The sequence below is a fragment of the Acomys russatus genome, chromosome X, assembly GCF_903995435.1.
Source record: "Acomys russatus chromosome X, mAcoRus1.1, whole genome shotgun sequence".
Taxonomy (NCBI): domain Eukaryota; kingdom Metazoa; phylum Chordata; class Mammalia; order Rodentia; family Muridae; genus Acomys; species Acomys russatus.
Genome location: NC_067169.1, coordinates 11815294 through 11838511, shown reverse-complemented (window position 1 = coordinate 11838511; position 23218 = coordinate 11815294). Strand labels below are relative to the sequence as shown.

At 39.6% G+C, this 23218-nt stretch overlaps 1 long non-coding RNA gene and 1 pseudogene across 1 annotated transcript in view; one reads left to right on the top strand and one right to left on the bottom strand.

The window, feature by feature from the left end:
* LOC127184899 (uncharacterized) overlaps positions 1-5776 on the bottom strand; it is a 63596-nt gene extending 57820 nt beyond the window's left edge. The window contains exons 1-2 of the long non-coding RNA XR_007830171.1: positions 5709-5776; positions 3094-3312 (exon numbers count right to left, since the gene is read on the bottom strand). This is a non-coding gene — a long non-coding RNA (uncharacterized LOC127184899). The remainder of the gene's footprint in view (positions 1-3093; positions 3313-5708) is intronic.
* A 9265-nt stretch (positions 5777-15041) lies between these two features.
* Positions 15042-15782, top strand: LOC127184922 (14-3-3 protein zeta/delta-like; annotated as a pseudogene).
* Positions 15783-23218: the final 7436 nt, after the last annotated feature.

Below are 23218 nucleotides of genomic sequence, written 5' to 3'. Positions count from 1 at the left end.
ATGTATACTATTAAATACTATTCAGCTGTAAAGAAAAAAAGAAATCATGAATTTTGCAGGTAAATGAATAGAACTAGAAGAACTCAAATCTGACAATCCTACCTCCAAATCTTCAGGTGTGAGTAAATCTTGGTGTAAATTCAGAAATCAGGAAAATAAAATGAGCTCATTGCTAGGGTATGGGGTTTGCAGGAGCATTAAATAAGGAAATAGTAGAGAACAAGTGAACTGATGAGGGAGATGGGAAAATGCAGTCTCTACTGATAAGGAAGAGATAAATATGGAAGTAGATAGGAGGGGAAAGTAATAGTTAAGGATGTTTGAAAAATTCATAAGGAATCATAATATTTGCTGTCTATTTAAAATTACCTATAGCTCATGAAAATTGGTATATAAATATACATATATAGTTGAAATGAAAAGTTCCTACCTGAGCAAACTCCCAGCATCAGGCATGACAGCTCTGCTTTTGAATTGTTGATCACGGTTGTCCGAGAGATTCCCAAAACATTACAGGCTACTGCTATTGCTATTGCTCTTGGTTTTCACTCACATATATCCAGAGGTATAAGGCAACTCCTTATTTCTGAAGATACCATGCATATCAGACACAAGACCCAGAGACCCCTGAGCTGAAAGTGATCTGAATGTTTCCTCCCTGGGGACAACATTTCAGGGTACCAAAGGAGGGAAGTAGCCTACCACTCTACCCAGATATGATGCCTATGAACCACAAGGATGGCCAGCATGGCATGATAACCCTAAGGGTGAAGTAGTGTAACACAGGCCCTGGAAGTAACTAATTGGACTTAAGATCCACTTAACAAAAGGGAAATCATGCCCAATACTAAAAATGTAGTCAACAACCCATGATGATGAAGTCATGGATCTTGGAGGGGAACCCGCAGTCACCATTTTACTAAACAAGCCTAATCTCTAACTACATTCTAAATATGTGTCCTTATATGCACAGATAAGCGTAGTCCTCACCCATCATTTAAAAAAATTAAAAACACCACACCTCTCTTTGAAACAGATGGAGAGCATTACAGAAAACCACAACCAATCAAAATGCAGAGTTGTGGAGCCCAGTTCCAATGGATACATCTAGATTACAATCCCCACACCTGAGGGAACATTGTGGAAGAAGAAAGAAGATGATTTTTAAGAGCCAGAAGATCAAGGCATTTGCTGTGAGATTGTGTCTCCTAGGAATGCCAGAAGCTATACCTATAAAGTCTCACCAACATGACTGCCCAAAGGTGAGCTAAAAAAGAATGACATCAATAGACATGCTAAAGTGTACAAGGGAAAGTCCAAGAGGCCTCAACCCTACACCAAGAACAATAGGCAAGTAAGGAATGCTAAGAGAAGAAGAAATAGTATTCCCCAGAGATAAGTACACCAATTGGTTATCCAATAAAAATTGGTCAATCCTGATGATATACATTATACATATGATAAAACAAATAACATCATACATATATACATACACACATCATATATATATACACAATCAGATTGTGTTTGATTTTAGGAAAATATGTGTAATATATATGAATATACATGAGTTGTCTATAACAATAATTAATGAAAAATAATGCCATGAATTTGAGAAAGAACAAAGGAGGAACTATGGGAGGCTTTGAAGGGAAGAAAGGGAAGGAGGAAATGATGTAACTATGTTATAATTCCAAATAATGAAAGAAATAGTTTTAAAGATTTATTTATTATGTATACACTACTCTGCCAGCATGTACACCTGCAAGCCAGAAGAGGGCATCAACACATATCATAGATGGTTGTGAGCCACCATGTGGTTGCTGGGAATTGAACTAGGGACCTCTGGAAGAGCAGTCAGTGCCCTCAACCTCTGAGCCATCTCTCCAGCCGGAAAGAAATATTTTTAAATGATAGTCCAGGCATGACTGTACATTCCTGTAATCCCAGCAATATGAAGGCTGGGGCAGCAGTTTTGTGAGTTCCAGGCCAGTCTGTACTACATAATTAGAGCCTGTCTCAAAAAAAAGAATAAAAAGAATGATAAAAGATAAATATTGGTGAAGATGTGGGAAGAAATGGAACCATTATACACTGTTAGTGAAAAGGTATTTAGTATAGGCACTATTAGAAATGACATGGAGATCACAAACTTAATGGTAGAAAAAATTTTATGATCCAGTCTTACGTATTCAAGGGAAGTAAAATCACTACATCAGAGAGGTGTACGCAGTTTAGTTTTCATTGCAATGGTATTCACAACAGCCAAAATATGGAAGCAAACTAAATACCCAATAAAAAATGAAAAGATAAAAGGAAATTGTGGCAAATACATGATGGAAACTATTCACCTACTTAAAAAGAAATTGTACCATTTGTAACAATGTACATGAACCTAGAGGACATTATGCATGCTAAGTGAAATAAGCCAGACATAGAAATAAACATAGCATATTATCTCACTTATATGCAGAATCTATAAAAGTCAAACCTATAAAATGAAAGGAAGAAAAGGATCCTTGAGGCAAGACTGGAGAAAGAAACAGTAACATTGGTCAAAGTGTACAAATTCTAGTTAGGTAGGTGTTAGATAAATCTGTGAGGTCCATAAATATACGATTGTTAATAAAATCTTGATTGAGTATAAAAAGCCAATGTTTTATTTGGAATCTTTTGGTTTTCTTCTACATTTCACTGGACATTGATCTGTTAAGAGCCTACAAGCTTGTTGAAGTCCTTTGAAGCTTTACAATCAGGAGGTTTCTCTAGAAATTTTATTGCTGGTCATGTTGAACTGTACCAAGTCACAGTGTAGGACAAGGACATGGAAAAAGAAATCCAATGCTAACTGGTGAGCATGATGGGGGATTGAGAATCTCCCCACTCTGTGAGGAAGATCTTCCCTTCCTCATCCTGTCAAGACGGCAACCTCCTTCAACTCCTGTATGCTAATGTTCTGGAATTTATAGCTTGTCTGACACAGTACGATTTGGGTAGAAGCTCTACTTTCCTGTGCCAATCTCCAAGACTGAAAAGGAGTTGGGAGGTCAACAGCTCAGTGCACAGACTTTTTAGAACAGCTCCTGTATTCACCTGAGCTGAGGCAGCCCATCGCCAAGGCACACTGTCTTGTCCCAGGAATGTCCTTGTTCATGGGCCGTGTGGTAATTCTTTTCATGGCCCCTCCTCTCCCAGTACTTGCTGTCAGAAAGAAAATTAAGGAGATGAAAGTGTTTGTCTTCCAGCTTCAAAGATGTACCGATATTTGTCTCCTGTTGTTTCCTCTTGCATCTTGTGGTGCTTTGTCTGTTTCTTAGGGGAAAAATAAGCTAAATGAGAATTCCTTTAACAGTATTAGCTTCCAGAAACAAACACTCTGAGCCCAACGTGATTAAGCACAAATCTATCGTTTCTTCCCTCAGGTTTTGTAAGCATGTATGTAGTCACATTAACTGCTTTAATTTAAATTTGTATTTTGAAGTACAAATGGTTTGACCTTTACTTCTCAAATTAGTATATTTACTGTTCTTTCCTCTGTCCTTCTCCTTCCCTTAGCAATCTAATTTTTATTGATTATCTTGTCCTTCTTAACTCCAACAATATAAAATTAAATATCCAAACACTGTTCTAGGAAATAATGTAGCTTTGGTTTTAAAACCCAAGGAAGTCAGCACCATTACAGATTTTAGCAATGTACAAATGATGCTGTTGCTTAGTATCAGTCTTCTTTTCTTTCCACTTTGGTTATAAAATCAGAGTATGGATACCCAGATGCACTTATATATTTATATTTCTGCAATCATATATGTATGTACACTTGATTTTTATCAGTTCTTTTTATCACAGTATTTTTCTTCACTAATTTGACATGATTAAACTTCAAGTTTAGTAGTTTCTAAGAAAAACAGCTCATTTTCTCAAATTTAGAACATCTATTCAAAGTTATATGCAAATATTTCTCTAAATTTTGTTCAAATAACATGAAGTAAAGTACTTTAGGAGATCCATAATTGCACATGCAGCTACCACACTTTAAAAGATGATGTATACCTAAGGATAAAGAAAATGGAAATTTTCTGAATGAGAAGGATAGGGCTAGGGTTCAGTGGAGAATACCTCCTCGCATATGCAAGGCCCCGTTTTCAATTTCCAGTACTGAAAGAAGACAGACAGAAACACAGAAATGTAGGAAGAAGGGCAGGAGGGAAATAAAGGTCAATGGAAGGACATAGGAAGAAACAATTGTAGCACAATTGATTAATAAATTTCAATGGTGTCTATTGTATGTTGAAAATAAAAATGAAGCTGGACACGGTGGTGCATGCCTGTAATCCCAGCACTCAGGGAGGCAGAGGCAGGTGGAGTTTGGCCAGCCTGGTCTACAAAGGGAATCGCTGACAATCAATGCTACACTCTTTCTTGAAAAAAAAAAAAAGAAAGAAAATGAAAATGAATCTTGGGACAGCCAGACAGAAAAAAAAATTATTACTCACAAAAGAATAAGAAACAAAATGTAAAAGTAGTGTTTAATTAAAAAATGACTCAAAACAAGTAAAGTTTAGAGATAGAAAGAAAACAATGATTGAAGCTGCACCACATAGGCAACTGTACTTGTTTTCACTTTCTATCGCTTGCTGTGCCTATAGCAGAATTCACTCTCTTCCAAGTGTCTTCTGAATTTCTGTGGTATTGTTTTATTGACATATTTCCTGTATATATTCACACATGTATATAATCTACAATACACACTAACAGTAATTATAGGAATCTATAGTGCTTGGTGTTTCTGGTTTTCAAACTAAAGCCAATGACCATTGAGACTTTGATACCTCACCTAAGGTTTGAAGAGAAGGAAATCACCATATGATTAACAAGCCACTTCCTCAAATAAAGAACTTTCTTCAGGTTCAAGAGAAAATAGATAGATAGGAGAGAAAACAGGAAAGACTGTGGTCCAAGGTTCATTAGTTTCTTTCTGAAAACCCAAGCTAAGGAGATCCTTTAAAAAGAAAAAAAGAAGTAACAGCTTATACTTTTGTGTATATTTCTAGAAAAAAAAAAGCTTAAATACAAAGGAGAAGGAAAAACATTTATCAGAGAAGATATCAAGTGAAATTTAAAGTATAAAATAACAGAATGAGGACAAAAATCAATAGAATAAAAGTCAACTAAAACAACCACAACAACAACAAAAAACTTTGAACCTGAGTGGTAGCCCATATCTTTTTTTTTTAATTAATTTATTCTTGTTACATCTCAATGTTTATCCCATCCCTTATATCCTCCCATTCCTCCCCCCCCCATTTTCCCAATATTCCCCTCCCCTATGACTGTTCCTGAGGGGGATTATGTCCCCCTATATATTCTCATAGGGTATCAAGTCTCTTCTTGGCTACTTGCTGTCCTTCCTCTGAGTGCCACCAGGTCTCCCCCTCCAGGGGACATGGTCAAATGTGAGGCACCAGAGTACGTGAGAAAGTCGTATCACACTCTCCAATATCTTAATCTCCAGCATCTATGCATCCCATTCTAGTGGAGTTTACATAGTGAGTTCCAGGCCAGCAAGGGTTAAGGAGTGAGACCTTTTCTCAAAAATATTTTAATTTATAAAAGCGAGCAGTAATACTAATAAGCCTCTAGCAAGACTAATAATGATGATTAAATACATTATTAATATCAGGAATTAAATAGGGGATTTTAGCATTGACCTTACAGACAGTTTATAAATTTGTCTAGTTAGAAGAAATGAATCAATTCCTCAAAAGAGCCAACACTACAAAAAGAACATTAAAAAAGATCACGTAAATAATCCCATGAGGGTTAAGGAAGGTGAAGTTACCATATAAATCTCACTAAAAAAAAAAGTCTCCAGGGTCTGGCTTAATAGACAATTCTGTCAGATATTTAATGAAGAACAATACCAATATTTTAGAAACTGTTCCAGAAAAAAATAAAGATGACTTCTTGCCTCACTTTATGTGACCAGTAGTATATTATAGTGGATATAAATATGTTTTTGGTTTGATCCCAAGTGTGGGATGTGAAAAAAAAAACTGGGTGAGGGTGTGCAGTGCTTTTCTGCTGGAAGCAGACTTGTGAGAGAACAGGTGATGCTTGTCCATAGAAGAGGCATAGTCTTTACCAACTGATCAACATCAGCATCCTAGTATTGACTCTGAGAGGAGATATATATTTGGCTTTTTGGTCTTGGCTGTTCATTACTCCACTTCGAGACATTCCTAGAGAGAACCACTCCCACGAATACTTCGAGGTTTTGGGTTCTGGCTGCTGCTCTGGGTTCCAGCAGCTGCAGTTGCAGTCACCTTTGCAGAACTGCTGGTGTGCTGGAATCCTGAAGACTATGTCAGCGGAATGGCTCCAAGGAACTGAGTCTAAAAGTAGGTCTACTTCTCCTGTGCCCATTAGCCTCTTTTCTCTCCTATCTAGGATAGGTGGGTTGGAAGGGAGGTACAAGCATTAAAGAACCCCAAATAAAGTAGGTTTGAAAAAGTTCAAAGCCTGAAGTATATGATTCCAAAAGTAGCAAAGGGCATGTGCTGCATAGTTTATCATCTTTCCTACATTACATGACGCTATCGATGTCAGTTTCCTATGGATGCAATAATAAAACACCAAAGCTAAATGCTTTAAACAAAATAAATATATTCTTTCACAGCCTGGAGGACAGGTATCAATGGGACCATGTACTTTTAAAGGCACTAATGGAAGAATCCATCCTACACCTTAAATTTTGTTGTGATTTATTAATTAAAATTTTATTTTATGTGTAGTTGTTTTGCCTGCATATATGTTACTGCATCGTGTGCATAGTAGGTATCCAAACAGGACAGAAGTGAGCATCAGATCCCCTTGGACTTGACATTCAAATGGCGGTGACACTCCATGTGATTTTAGGGATTGAACCCCAGTACTCAGGAAGAGCAATCAATGCAGTCTCCAGCCCCAAAGATTGTATCTGTATTCATTTTTAAGTACTCTTGTCTTTTTTTGAGACAGGGTCTCTCCATATATCCCTGGTTGGCCTACAGTTACTATGTAGACTGGACCAGCCTCAAACTGCCTCTGCCTCTCAATTGCTGGGATTAAAGGTGTGTGTGTGTGTGTGTGTGTGTGTGTGTGTGTGTGTGTGTGTGTGTGTGTGTCACCATGTCTGGCTACTACCCCCCCCCTCTCTCTCATATATTTGTTTTTCAAGACAGGGTTTCTCTGTGCAACCTTCATTGTCCTAGACTCGCTTTGTAGACCAGGCTGGCTTTGAACTCAGAGAGATCTGCCCGCCTCTGCCTCCTTGAGTACTAGTATCACAGGTGTGCCACCACACCTGGCTTCTACACCTTTTTAAACTTGTGGTTATCCTATAGTTCCTGATACTAGTTAATTTACATATGCATGATTTGCACTTTCCATCTTATGATATATTCTCATTCTCTCTCTCTCTCCCCCTCCCTGTGTGTGTGTGTGTGTGTGTGTGTGTGTGTGTGTGTGTGTAAAAACACCATTCAGAGTTCAGTGTGGTAGTGCATACCTGTAATCCCAGAATTTGGGAATTGGAGGCAGGAACATCAGCAGTTTAAGGCTAGCCTCGGCTACATCACAGCTCACTGCTAGCCTCAGCTACATGACAGTTCACTGCCAGCCTGGGCTATATGAAATACTATGTCAAAAACAGAACACATAAATAAAAGAAAACCACTCAAATTAGATTACAACCCACCATAATCCAGTATGATTTCATCTTAACTTACATTTTCAAAAATCATAGGTGTAAATACATTGATATTCCTCAGTAGCAAGGTTTACTCTGTTGACAAAAATTTTCTGATAAATAGAATTCAAACTATATAATACTATCCAAGTAAATGGAAAATTGTCTGAGGTAAAGTTTTGCTTAACAAGACTTCACTGAAGGAAGAAGCACAGATGGTCTGTGCCAAGGCTTTAAGATTTATTTTTCATAGCAATCATGTCTATGTAGGCATGACATTAGCAGATACAACACATTCCAAAAGGAGTTATAAATGCAGCCCTGTTATCAGGAGCAGTGTCCCTGCAAGCAGAGGAAAGCAAACAATTGTTCAGTTCCAGTCACTTTATCTACGGGTGCAATGCTGGTAAAGAATCATCTACTTGCAATGCCTGGGTGCCAACGAAGCAGGAGTGTTTGTTAATTTTCTCATGTTGCAGGTGGCTGCGGTACAGGCATTCACTATCTCATTTTCTCCTTTACAGACTCACTTTCTCATTTTCCCAAAGGAAGCAGCACAGTGCATCAAAGTCTAAACAGGAAAACAGCAGTCCCTTTGGAGATTTACACAACCTGCATTTAATTATATTTCTCATTGCAATGGTGAACTATCTGGTAGAGACAACCTTAGAGAGAAAGGATTTGTTCTGCCTCATAGTTTCAGGGGACATCATACTGTCACAACAGGAGATAGCAAAGAAGCTTGTCAAAAACATATGGCCCAAGTTCTGCACATCTTTGCAGATAGGAATCTGACAGAAGACTGAAGGCTGAAGTTGTATAGCACTTTCAAGGCCTGCTCCTGTCAACTCACTTCCGCTATGTAGGCCAGTCGTAAAGGTTCTACAGCCTTCTCAAACAGCACCGTGAACATATGAGACTATGAGGGATGTTTCACTTTCAACCATAATGAAAGGGGGTTGAGCACAATGAATTACCCACAAACATATAATCCACATTACCCACATAACTGAGAGTCAAAATTACAGAGAGGTAAATCAATCCAGAAATGAGAAAACCAAGGACTGTATATATCCCTTATCCTAGTGTATCTATGGGAAGAAACGATTCTCAGACCTGCAGGGCCAAGGTCAACTGGCACAAAGCAGCAGTAGGAAGAGCTGGAGCATGACAAAGCAGCAGCTGACACCAAGGACAGTGAGAGAGATCTCTGCTTTCCCTGTCACCCTCTAGTCTCTCACCAGCAACTACAGCTAATCAAATCCAGCCTGAAGCCAGGAGCACTCAGTGATGAGACTGCGGCAGACAAAGGCTAATGGCATCTTCCAGTCGTCTAGTCATTTGGATCACACCTAGGTAGGGCTCAGTTATCCTAACAAGCATAATACAAATACACAGTTATCATGCTAGTCAGGGTGGTGTGCACCTATTTCAGCACTAAGGAGGTGGAAACAGGGGGATCATGTGCTTGAGCCCAGCCCAGGGTATACAGGACGGCCCTGTTTCAAACAAATATACACAAGTATTTTCAATTGTGTTGATCATGTTGTCGCTATTCTGACACCTTTCTATCCCTACACCTAAATTTCTCCATCTAGCTTCCAAGTCACATTCCACAAGAAGCGGATAGGGCACATAGCTGGTCAGAGACTGTGTTTCAATAGCTCTATGACAAACAGCTCTAAAGGATACTTTATGACAGTGAACAGAAATATATTACAGACAAAAGACGTCAAAGTCTGCCTTTCTACTAATGCACCAACCCTCCTTCCACAAACCTCAACTTGCTTTCATGTGCTGAAATGACTAATGTAGTTCTCTGCCTCATTATAATTAATATACATAACCACTTCAGTCAGGCATGGTTGTACATGCCTTCAGTCCCAGCCCTGGAGAGGCAGAGGGAGGCAGATCTCCGTAAGTTGGTGGTCCACTTGGTTTACATAGAGTTCCTGGGCAGCCAAGGCTACATAGTGTCTCCAAAAATAAAAGAAATAATCAATAGCTGAGACAGATTTTGTCATACTGAATCTTAAATGTAATAAACATTCATCAGAACTATAAAACAAACAAAAAAACAACAAAAAAAGTATTTTATGGTACTCCATGGTGGTATTCACAATGGCCCTTGAGGTCTATCTGTTTTCTAAACAAGACCAAATTGTTTGTTGGTCTTCGAACCCTTACAAAGTACTTTAATGGGTATTAAAGAGTTCAGACTAAAAAAGATAGGGCTCAGTCTATCCTAGTAGCCAAGACTCAATTCAAAAGCCAGAAATGTAAGCAAACAGCTATCATGTTACAACTTAGGAGTGCGAGGCATGTTTGTCCACTGTCCCATGGAGTTCTTCTTAAAGTAGAACAGTTTGTAAGGAACAAGAGAAAAACTGAGGAAGCCCAAGGCTTCACATGGAAAAAGGAAGGTTCCTGAGAGTTGAAGTACTTTACCTGATAAGACCCAAAGCTTCAGGTCCTGTTTCTTCTTAAGTGATAGAGCCCATGCATATAGCTCCTAGGTAGGGCTTAGCACTCTACCATTATTTGTTCTCAGTACTTAACCAGTCAGAGTTCTCTATTAACCACCACTTGGTACAGTAAGAAGTTTCTCTAATAAAAGCTGGATGCAGCACTAATCTATGATTATAAATGTATGAATGTAGTTTGACAATATGACTGTTTAGGAAAACCAATAGTAGTAGGTTCCTTGCTATGGCCTATGATCTTCTGAGCTAAGGACTTTGACCAAGTTTACAGAGCGAGGCTTGAGTTCCCTCTCGGAGAGTAGGCCACAGATCCACTCATAAAGCAGTGGTTATCTTCATAATATCTGCTACAATTGCACCAGTGGGCACATCTTGCCTAGAAGTTCCCAGGGTTTATAGTTGAGCACAACTATTGATGACTTTCTCCCTCAGAAGCTTCCATAGTACCTTCTGGAACTATGATGGATAGCTTCCAGCTCAGCTCCAGCTTGATTTCTCCATGACCTGTGACCTTTTGGTTTTCCTTTTCTTTCTTTTTTTTTGTGGTGGGGGGTGTACTGAGAAAGGGTTTCTCTCTGTAACTAACAAGTCATGGATGTCCTGAACTCCTTTTGTAGACCAGGCTAGCCTTGAACTTACAGAGATCTGCCTGCCTCTGCTTCCAGAGTGCTAGGATTAAAGGCATGATCTGCCATGCCAGGCCTAATTTAAAAATAGATTTATCTTTTTAATGTAAACATTTATTTATTTTGTATATGTATATACAGGAGGATGAGCACATACCACAGCACGCAGGCAAAAGTAAGAAGGCAATTTTCAGGATTTGGTTGTTTCTTTCTACCACGTGGGTCCCAGGGCTTGAACTCAGGTTGCCAGGCTTTATAGCAAGTGCTGAATCACCTCACTATCCCGCATCATCTTTTTTACACAAAAATCTATGTCAACGTTGTTTTGTATATGAGAAAATAACTCACTTAACATACATAATTTAATAGGGTTTTAATATATTCATGAGGCTATAAAAACATCACAAGTAACATATCTACATAAATGTCTTCACCTGAAGAATAAATCTCATACCTTTTTTCTTAGCCTCCAGAAATTATAAATGTCTTTTGTGGGACGTACCTGTAAACACCAGGGCCAGCAGAAGAATAACCTGTGAAAAGGAAGAAGGAGATCTGGCTCAAAATTTTGGAGTCTGACAACAGATAGTTTATTTCAGCCATATTTGAGCACAGCACAATCTTGGAGGGGTATGACTCAGTTCTGTGTGTACAACAAAGCTTAAGACATGTTTACACTGAAACTCTTTACAAAGTACTTATGGCTTCTTCCATAATATGGGTTCTTTTGACTCAGAAACAATGCTCATGATAAGGGTATGGGGGGATGACTGAAATAAACATAATGTCTGTGGGTGTCAGAATTGACCTAGCTCTAAGATAGCATAGAAGTCACTTGGGATGATGTAAAGCCCAGTGACATCTCTTAGAAGGGTGGGTTTTATGGCCTAGAAGTAATGCTCAAGGTTTTAGAGGTAAAGTGTCTAGGATAAGTAAAACATAAATTCTGTGAGATGCAAGCAAGTGTGCTCATCAGACAGCAAAAGATCACCGGGTTATAAAACTACATCCATTTCCAGGAGCCTGGGTGGAAAAGAGGTAAACATCTCCTTCCTTTGAAGAAAAAAGCCTGTGTGTTTAACCATCCTGGTTTGCCTAGTGCTTATCTGTGTGTACAAGACCTTCATACCCTCTACAGAATTTTATTTCTATGAAATTTTTAGTCATATGAAAGGAATTACATAACACATGGCCTTTTGCAATATAAATGGAATACAATACACAGCCTTTTCACTTGGCATGATTTCAAGGTTCATCCCACTTTTAAATAAAATATTGTATTGCATAGATAGGTTCGGGTTTTGGTTCATTCAATTGATGATGAACATCTGGTCTTTTCCCACATCTCTGAGTATTAGGAAAAGTGCCCCATGAATATTTATGAACAGATTTTATGGGGAAATGTTTTAAACTCTCTTGACTACATATCAAAGAGAACAATGCTGGTCTATTTGATAAATCTGTTGTAAGAAGCAGTTCTTACCAATATAGACAATATACAGAAAGTGAGAACTTGGACTACTAAACCCTAAATGGATGTCTCTATCAACTCCCTCCTCTCAGGGCTCAGGGAACCTTGTGGAAGAGGAGGTAGAAAGGACGTAAGAGCCAGATGTGATAGAGGACACCAAGGAAACACAATACTATACATCAATATAAGTAGAGCTCATATGAACTCAGAGCAACTGAAGCAGCATGCACAGGGCCAGCATGGGTCTGCACCAGGCCCTCTGTACTCGTGTTATAGCTTCCAATTTAGTGTTTTTATGGGATTCTTGAGCGTGCCATCAAGTGAGTCTTTGATTCTTATGCCTTCTTTTTGGCTTCTTCCCTTCCATTGGCTTGTTTTGTCCAACTTCAATGTGACGATTTTCTTATTATGTTTTATTTTGGTTTTCTTTTTAAATGTCTGATTTGACGTAAGGTCCCATTCCATGAGATGGAACCCATACTCACCACTGCTTGGATGACCAAGAACCACAGTCGAGACAGCCCAGAGACCTAGGGTAAAACCAAATAACACTGGTCTAAAAAATTAACAATAAAATGAACTTTAATGATATTCTTCTATACTCATAGATTGGTCCTACAACAGTTGGGAACAATATAGAGACCCACAGTCAGAAATTACTCAGAGAATTAAAACTGAAGTCCTCAGCTTTAGTTGAGATGTCTCCATCAAATCCCTCTCCTCAGAGCTCAGGCAACCCTGTGGGGGAAAAAAAGGATGCAGAAGGAATGTGGAAGCCACAAGGGATGAAGGACACCAGGGTTACAAGGTCCACTAAATCAACTGAATAAAGCTCATATGAACTCACAGAGATGGGAGCAGCATGTATCAGGCCTGCATGGGTCTGTACCAGGTCCTCTGCATGTGTATTACATCTTTCAGTTTCTTTTATGAGACTCCTGAATGTGTGAATGAGTGGGTCTCTGATTCTTGTACCTTATCTTGGGGCTCTTTTATTTTTGTGTTGGTTTGCCTTGTCCAACTTCAATGTGATAGATTTTGTTTTATTTCATTATATTTTGTGTTATGTTTTGTGGTTAAAATGGTGAATAATAATACATAGACTTAATTTATTTCATAAACATTAAGTGAAGACTTTCGTGGGACATCCTATCGGGACTCTAAGCGAGAAAAGCATGGGAGAATGGGGAAATAGGACCCAGAGGGTCCTAGAAACCTACAAGAAGGACACTACGGATCTGGGCCCAGGGGTCCTGCTCAAACTATGGCACCAGCCAAGGACAATACATGCAGTAAACTTTGAATCCCTACCCAGATCTACCCAATGGACAGGACATTCTCCATAGATGAGTGGAGAGCGGGGACTGACTTTCACAGGAACTCTGGTGCCCCATATTTGTCCACGTCCCCTGTATGGGCAGCCCTAGTGGCACTCAGAAGAAGGATAGCAGGCTACCAAGAAGAGACTTGATACCCTATGAGCATATACAGGGGGAGGAAATTCCCCTCAGTCACAGTCATAGGGGAGGGTAGTAAGGGGAAAATGGGAGGAAGGGAGGGATGGGAGGATACAAGGCATGGGATAACCACTGAGATGTAATATGAATAAATTAATTAAAAAGTAAAAAATGGATAAATGAATGAAAACTAGGTACTAGGGCAAAAGTTAACAACTGTCTCTTATACCTGCTCGGAGAGGGCAAATCAGTTTTTTCCAATAGAGTGGCCCTGAGTATATCAGCCACTCTAGGAAAGGCCTCATGGTCAGGGGTAGTTAGCCATCATCTAGTGGGCTCTAGTTTTCTGTGTGCTTTTATTAGTTACAGTTTGGAGTTTGGTTTGCTTTGGCTTTGTTTTTCCATTTGGGGTATAGTTTTATTTTGTTTTCTTGATTCTGCTGTTTTGGGTTTATGTTTTTTGTTTTTGGGAGGCATTTGTTGTTGTTTTTGTTTTTGTTTTTGTTTTAGAGGGACCTTAAAGTTGGGTGGGTAGAGAAGAGGAAGAGAAGAGGATCTGGAAGGACTTGGGGGAGAGAAGGAATATGATCAAAATATATTTAAATTTTTTTTAATATATTTAAATTTAACAATTGTTTTAAATAATAAAATATAAAAGAGAACAAAAGAAAATCAAAGTGTCAAAAAAGCAGACTGACATAATTGGCAGCATATCTGTCTCCACAGAACATAAAGCAATGATCTTACATGGCCAATATCTTAGGGCTAATCAATTTGTTAATTCTTTCCTAAACAATCTTAACACTAATGTTCTTTTTTAAAATAGCCTAAAGTTCCAAAGATGAAGATTAATACAACTTCTTACTTTGTTGTTTTTAAGACAGGGTTTTACTATACAGTCTTGGCTAGCCTGGAATTTACTGTATAGGCCAGGCTGGCTTCTAACTCAGCAGTCTACCTGACTCTGCCTCCTCAGTGCTGGGATTAAAGGCATGAACCACAACAGACTATAACTTGTTTCTTACAAATAACATATTTCAACTTAGTTCCTTTAATAAGTGTTTGCTAAAAACTTACAAAGACCAAAGACAATATCAAAACAGATAAGGAATTTATATCAGTCCTTATCTTAAAAGGACTTATAATCTAGATGGAGCAGCTGTAGCTGGGGAGCAGCCAGATCAGGGACAGAGTCTCAGCCTTATTGCCACCCCAGCCCAGAGACTTCAGAACTGGTTCTGTGTGCCACCACCCACTCCAGATACAGACTATCTAGTTATGGATAAAACTGAGCTGGTGCAGAAGGCCAAACTGGCCGAGCAGGCTGAGCGGTAAGATGACATGGGAGCTGCATGAAATCTGTAACTGAGCAAGGAGCTCAGGAATCTAATGAGGAGAGAAATCCTTTCTCTGTTGCTTATAAAAATGTTGTAGGAGCCCGTAGGTCATCTTGGAGGGTCGTCTCGAGTATTGAGCAAAAGACAGAAAGTCCTGAGAAAAAGCAGCAGATGGCTAGAGAATACAGAGAGAAAATTGAGACTGAGCTAAGAGACATCTGCAATGATGTACTGTCTCTTTTGGAAAAGTTCTTGATCCCCAATGCTTTGTAAGCAAAAAGCATAGTCTTTTATTTGAAAATGAAGGGAGACTTAAATTACCGTTACTTGGCCGAGGTTGCTGCTGCTTATAACAAGAAAGGAATTGTGGACCAGTCACCGCATGTATGCCAAAAAAGCATTTAAAATCAGCAAAAAGGAAATGCAACCAACACATCCCATCAGACTGGGTCTGGCCCTTAACTTCTCTGTGTTCTTTTATGAGATTCTGAGCTCCCCAGAGAAAGCCCACTCTCTTGCAAAAACAGCTTTGGAGGAAGCCACTGCTGAGCTTGATACATTAAGTGAAGAGTCGTACAAAGACAGCACGCTAAGAATGCAGTTACTGAGATACACTTTGACACTGTGGACATAGGATACCCAAGGAGACGAAGCAGAAGCAGGAGAAGGAATGGAAAATTAACTGGCCTTCCAAACATTGTCTGCCTCATTCTAAAATTTACACAGTAGATCATTTGTCATCCACCCTGTCCCACAAGTAGTTGTTTTTGTTTACCATTTATGACAGGTTTATGTTACTTCTATTTGAGTTTATGTATTTAACATGTGGTTTTTATGTTTTACTAATTAGGGGAGTAGAGCCAGTTAACTTTAGGGAGTTACTCATTTTCATCTTGAGGTGGCCAATATGGGGATGTGGAATTTTTACAGGAGTGATGCTTGTTTGGCACAGTAATCTTGGTGCACGGTGGCTTCAGAAAGGCCAGTGTTAAAACTGCTTCCATATCTAAGCAAAGGTTTGTGCTAGTGGGGAATAAAAGGGATAATTGGTTCTAGGCAGCGGTGCAGTTTTGTGGGTACTTTAACATTTGGAGCACAAGGGAGGCTGTGGTACAAACACCCCACGGATGCGCATTGGGATGTGTGTCTGTGTGCACGCCCTGGACTGCAGCTCCAGAAGTGGTCCCTAGACCAAGTCGTGACCCAGTTTACTCTAATAAGGGCAGAAACAGTTCACAGTCCATTATTTGTAAAGTTACCTGCTGTTTGCTTTCATTCGTTTTGCTATACATTTTCTTTGTATTTAAATGTTTTAGGCAATCTCAGAACAGATGTAAAAGTACAGATGCAGTAAAAACGAATTGCTCGGTGGTCACTGTTCCATGTGTATCAAGCACAATGGTAAACAAAAGCCCATGTATTTAACTTTTTTTTTGGTTGTTTTTGTTTTTTGCTTTTGTGATTTTTTTTCTTTTTTGATACTTGCCTAACATGCATGTGCTATAAAAATGGCTAGCTTTGTTTTAATGTCTTATGAAATTTTCACAAACAATCCAAACATAAACGTTCATGTAAATGGAATAAAAGTTTTATGAATGGACTTTTCAACTACTTTTCTCTACAGCTCTGCATATAAATTAGTCTAAATTTTGAGACTTCTTTAAAAGAAACTGTCTTCTTATTCCCTCGTGGCAGCTAATGGGCTTTTACTCATTTTGAACGCAAAGTTTATCATAACAAATTTCGCTAATGGAACTACCATTCCCAACCACGTCTCACATTCTACCCACTTCTTACCCTCTCAATCGTTAAGCGGACCTTTTTATTTTTGGGGGGTGGGATGCTGACTGGCACAAGGTGTAATGTTGTATTAAAATGTTGGTCTATGCATTTTCTACCTTGGGAAGCCACAGAGGCCATCAAGACACTGGGTAGCAGTAACTGTTAAGCTCTGTGCTTCCAAATCACTGCTGGGTTAAGAATTTCCTGATGCTCCCCAGCCTGCCTTTATTCCAGCCCTTTATTTCTATGTCAGGGGCACAGGCTCACTTCCCTTTTACTCTGTCTTGTTACCAACCATTCCGATTTGGTGGCTATGTATTTAGGAAATGGCTGAATGATCCACTCACTGTCTATGATACCTCTGCTTCCTCTGCTTACATCCCACAGCCTTCCTCATCCCCTCTCCTGCAGCCCAGCTCTCCTAGGTTGAGCCTGTCTTTATCTCCCTGGAAATCATGCCCCAAATGGTCTGACAGTCTCCCTTTAAAATCCTTCCTCTTTCTCTCCTCAAATGATGGGGATAAGGCACACCCAAAGCTCACACCCTACCGAGTATTTCCTCAGTACTTTACAGAAAACACCAAAAAAAAAAGCCATTTTACAAGGGGTGTACTTCTTTTTCTTTTATAATGTAAGATCCTCAAGAGCAGGGACAATGTTTTCTGTATGCTCTGTTGTGAATAGTACACTGTAAATGCTTAATAAATATTGACGATGCGAGGCATCTCAATGAGGAGGATGAGGGAAAAAAGGATTTATAATCTCATAATTAATGATATTTATTTCTGAATTAGTGTGTCACATTTGTTCAAGTAATGTATTGAGCATTAGATCAGTGCCTACACTTATTCTCCATCATAGTGGACTTGTGTCCCTATTAAAAAAAATCTCTCCTTGGCAGACACTTGCTGAGAGCAACAAGAAAACTAAACTACCATAATAAGGAATGAGAAAGGAACATCCATTTTCAGGGCATCTTTCTCTCTAACTTTTTTTTTCAGACAGTCTCTCACTGAACCCGGTGCTCACTGATTGCCAGGCTGGCAGCCAGTGAGATCTCCCAGTCTCAGGCTTCCAGCTATGGAGTTACAAGCCTCTCTTGCTTTTCTCTCTTTTTTTCCACTTACTTATTTTGTGTATGCGTGAGTGCATACATCACACTCATGCAGCATGTAGGCTGAGATAAGAGGGCAATGTGTACAAGTTGGATCTTGCCTTCAACCATGTGAGTGTGGGTCCTGCAGTTCAAACTCAGGCTGTCAGGCTTACTGGAAAATGTCTAGACCTTTCATGTGGCTCTAGGGATCTAATTTCAGGTCTGCACACATTTGCAACAGTATTTTAACCAAAGAACCATCTCCTCGACCAAAGAAAGTTTTTCTTAGATATGGCACATGAGGCTAGCCTGCCTTACACAGAGAGACTTCTTTTAAGTGACAAAGAGCTTATGTTAGCTCAAATTCCAGGTTACAGTTTACTGGGGGTATCCTCTCCATTCACCGTCCAGGATCCCAATTGGAGATGGTGCCTCCATAGTAGGGAAGCCCTTCCCACCTCACACTCAGAAGCCAGCCTACACTAGGCAACCCCTCACTGAGACTCCTTCCAAGGTAATTCCACATTTTGTCTAGCTGGCAAATAGCACTAACCGCCACTGATGGGAAAGCAGTTCCGCATGGGAAACCATTACCCATGAAAGAAGCATTTGTTCAGCAACCACAGTGGTGTTAACGTGGGGCTCTTAGCGAATGTTGCCATAGGAGGTGTCATCTTTGAAATGTGGAAGGGTGGGCTCCCACACATGCATGCACTAAATACATAAAGAAATGTAATAACTACACCGAGGGTCTTAAGTCGGGTGTGATACAGATCTACAAAATCAAGCAGCAGGCAAGCCTGGGGCCTGTTTGATGCTGATTTGGTTTTTTAGATCTATTATTGTAACTATGAAACATCAACAACTGATATTCCTGTAGGAAAAAAAACACACGCTGAGGCCAATCCTTTTTACAACTGAACTGGCTTTTCTCGTTGCGATGGTTAAAATTTTTCCTCATGAAATGTTTTTTCCCTCTTCCACTGGATGGAATTTCCCTTCCTTCCATTCTTGACTCTGGCCTCTTCTTTCAAAGCCATGCCTAAGGTTTGCAGCATGAGGTTTCCATGGTGATGGTAAAACACTTTAGTTCTGTTTTTACCACAACCGCCCTATCTATTCCTGTTTTGGAGAATCTTAGCAGACGCACAGAGATTGTTGTGAGGAGTTACAGCTACTTCTTTAGAAATTTGGACTAGAGCCTTCCACCAGTCCCACTCTGACCAAGAGAACAAAATCTGGCCTCATGGATATATCTAGCTGTAGAACAGGGTAGCTGCTTTCTAATGACACCTTTTTGCTTTAAAAGAGGAAGTGGATATTGACGGATAGCTTTTTGTACAAAGAGACATTTTTAAAACCTTTCTTTAAGACTTAACAACATAGCCAAGAACCACACCCATACTCCCAGCACTTGGGAGGCAGAGGCAGGCTGATCTCTGTGAGTTCAAAGGCAGCCTGGTCTACAAATCGAGTCCAGGACAGCCAAGGCTACACAGAGAAACCCTGTCTCAAGGAAAAAAAAAGACTTAACAACTCTGAGATTCCATCTTACATCTGGCAGAATAGCTAAAATCAAACACTCGAGTGACAACAAATGCTGGTGAGGATGTGGAGAAAGAGGAACACTCCTCTATTGCTGGTGGGAGAGCAAACTTTTCTTTTTTTTTTTTTTTTTTTGGTTTTTCGAGACAGGGTTTCTCTGTGTAGCCTTGACCATCCTGGACTCACTTTGTAGACCAGGCTGGCCTCGAACTCACAGCGATCCACCTGCCTCTGCCTCCCGAGTGCTGGGATTAAAGGCGTGCGCCACCACGCCCAGCTTGGGAGAGCAAACTTGTACAACCACTTTGGAAAGCAATTTGGCGCTTTCTCAGAAAATTGGAAATAGTGCTACCTCAAGACCCAGCTATACCACTCCTGGGCATATACCCAAAAGATGCTCCACCATTCAACAAGGACATTTGCTCAACTATGTTCATAGCAGCTATATTCACAATAGCCAGAATCTGGAAACAACCCAGATATCCCTCAATTGAAGAATGGATAAAGAAACTGTAGTTCACTGACACTACAGTTTACTACTGAGCTATTAAAAACAAGGAAATCCTGAACTGTGCAGGCAAATGGATGTAACTAGACAAGATCATCCTGAGGGAGGTAACCCAGACCCAGAAAGACACGCATGTTGTATACTCACTTTAAGTGGATATTGGTCACATAATACAGGATAACCACACTACACTCCACAGACCTAAAGATGTTAAATAACAAGGAGGACCCTAAGGAGAATGCTTAATTCTCATTCAGAAGGGCAAATAGAATAGACACTGGAAGTAGGACTCTGACTGACATGAACTCTGGTGCCCCATATTTGACCACTTCGCCCTTGGTGGGGAGGCCTGGTGGCACTCAGAGAAAGAATAAGCAGGCTACCAAGATGAAACTTAATAGCCTATGACCATATAGTGGGAGAGGAGGTACCCCTCAGTCTTAGACTAAAGGGAAGGGGAATAGGGTGAAAGCGGGAGGGAGGGAAGAATGGGAGGATATAAGTGATGGGATAACAATTGAGTTGTAATCTGAATAAATTAATTAAATTATAAATAAATAAATAAGGTGAGTCCAGGACAGCCAAGGCTACACAGAGAGACTCTGTCTCGAAATACAAAAAGAACTACCACCACCATCATCATAACAACAATATCAATAATAAGGATGCTCCAAGTAGCCGTAGAGAACCACATTATTTTTATATTTACCTAAAATTACATATATGTATTATTTAAATATATTAAATGAATTTATGCCACCTGGGATGATAATGCCTCTCCCAAGATCCATACACTACCTAACAAAACCCATGAGAAACCTCCTTTTGAGTTTTAGTCAAGGAAGACCAAGATACTCCCAAAATAATATAGGCTATTGGTTGAGTCCCAGAAGTTGAAGGTAAGTCCCTGTTACTGAAGATACCCAACATTCTGGATACAGGACTCAGGAGAATTAGGCTGGGTCTGATGCCAAAGTGCGGAGGACTAACTTTATGGTACTGAAAGTTTTTATGCAAGCTGCTACGAAAGGAAAGCAACCAACAGTCCTACCTAGATGTGACACCGATAAACTACAACAATGTCTGGCATGGCAAGATATCCATCCATAAATGTATAATAATGGCATGTCTATCTTAATAGTAACAAATAGCTCTCTAACTGTACTCAAGGGCCACCCAATCAACAGAAGAAAAATCATGCCTGATATTGGAAACTTAGCCCATTCCCCATAGATTGGTTTGCCTCTGCTTTATGAGTCCTGGCATTTAAGGTATGCGCTACCACACCCAGCTAAGACAGGCTCTCTCAAGCCTGGGAGATGGGTTAGTGGGTAAGAGGTCTGAGACATTACTAAAGAAGTAATTACACTTGCTACCAAACCTGAGGACCTGAGTTTGATTCCTGGATCCCACACAGTATAAGGGGAAAAACTAGCTCTAGAAAGTTGATAGCCACAAGGATGCCATGATATGTATGTGTACACGCACTCAAAAATGCATTTTCACTTTAAGTAAGTAAATAAATTTAGTTCAATTACATTTTTAAGATAGGGTCTCACTAGATAGCTAATGCTGTTCCAGTATATACTATCTTCAAACTTACAGAAATCCTCCACTCTACATGCTAAGTGCTGGGATTACAGATGTGTGACATCATGGCCAATTTTTAATTTTTTTGAGACTATTATATGTGAGTAGTAAAGTCACAGCACTTCCCGCCCCCTCCCCCGACCTCTCCTTCTCCTGTGTTCCACCCACTCACTCCTCAAATTCATGGCCTTTTAGTCTCTAATTGTAATTATCCTTCCGTTCCCTCCCTCCCTCCCTCCTCCTCTTTCTTCCCTTTTCTCTTGCTCTCTCTGTCTCTGCCAAGATATGTTCCTCAGCTGTAAAGGTTGTACGGTAGATGCATCACTTGGACCTGGGTATCCTATAGTCAGTATTTACTGCATTTTGAACTGTTATGGCTTTCATTAATAGTTCCCAACAGAAGCAAAGAGAAACTTCTTTATTAGCGTGGCATGAGAGCTACATTTATCTGTGGATACATTACTAAGTATTGTAAATGCAATCAGAAACCATACTGGTTTAGTGAAATAGCAGCAGTGGGTCCTTGTTACTTATTTTTATTATAAAACTGTGTCTCTCAAATTCTTTCTTAACCCAAATATCACAAAAATGATTGACACTCTCTTATATTATTTAAATAAGCATCACAACACAAGAACTGAGCAGTTATTATTCTATTCTAAACCCTCTAAGCTAATTCGGCTTTCTCCCAGCATACATCCCAGCCATACTTGCAGTTTGTACCTTTCTTGCTTTAGCTCCTCTCTCCTGATGTTTCCTTGGCTGAATCCCCTACTTCTTCCTCTCTCCTTCTCCTCCACCAGCTGGCAGGAAGTCCTGCCCTATTCACTCCCCCAATCAGTGATTGGCTGCAAGCTGATATACTGGCATACCAGGGGACAATTAGGGAGCAATGTTTACAGGAAGTTTTCAGAACAAGAAATGGGAACAGATATGGGGGGAACCCAGAAATCACCATTTGAATTACACAATAACTTTATGCCTCCATCCCCCATTTTAGTCTAATAAAAGAATCTTTCTCTTACCATAAGCTATATGTAATAGTAACAATTATGAAAAGTATTAGGTAAGATTTATATTTGCATATTTTGCACCCTTGGGTAGAGTATTTTACTCTCAGTCAATTTCTACCATCCTAAACAGTTTATCTGTGAGACTATAACTATCTAGTCTTCAACCCCATTAGACAACTTAAGAATAATTAAGAATAAATATTACCTAAGTATATATAAAGTACAGACAAGAAGCCTCCAAAAGTATAAAAATGACAGAGATATTTGGCTGCCTGCACAGTCTTCCAAAAGTTCTCCATAACGTTTTAGCATCAGCTTCAGTCTTCTGGCTCAGAATATTTGACAGACTCTTCTGTGAAGCAGGATTTATAAAGGACTTGCTTGCCTTGTCCTTGTAAAACTCGGCACTTGAATCCCATGCACCCAGTTTGTCAGCTTTAAATAGTATTTTGTCTGTAATTGATACAAGAACATTTTCTCACTCAATAGCTAGCTTGCCGCATATGAAGCTTTTGATGCTCTTTGAAGTAGAGTGGGGTTGTTGCCAAGAACAGACCTGTCTCATTGTCAAAAAAAGCTTTATG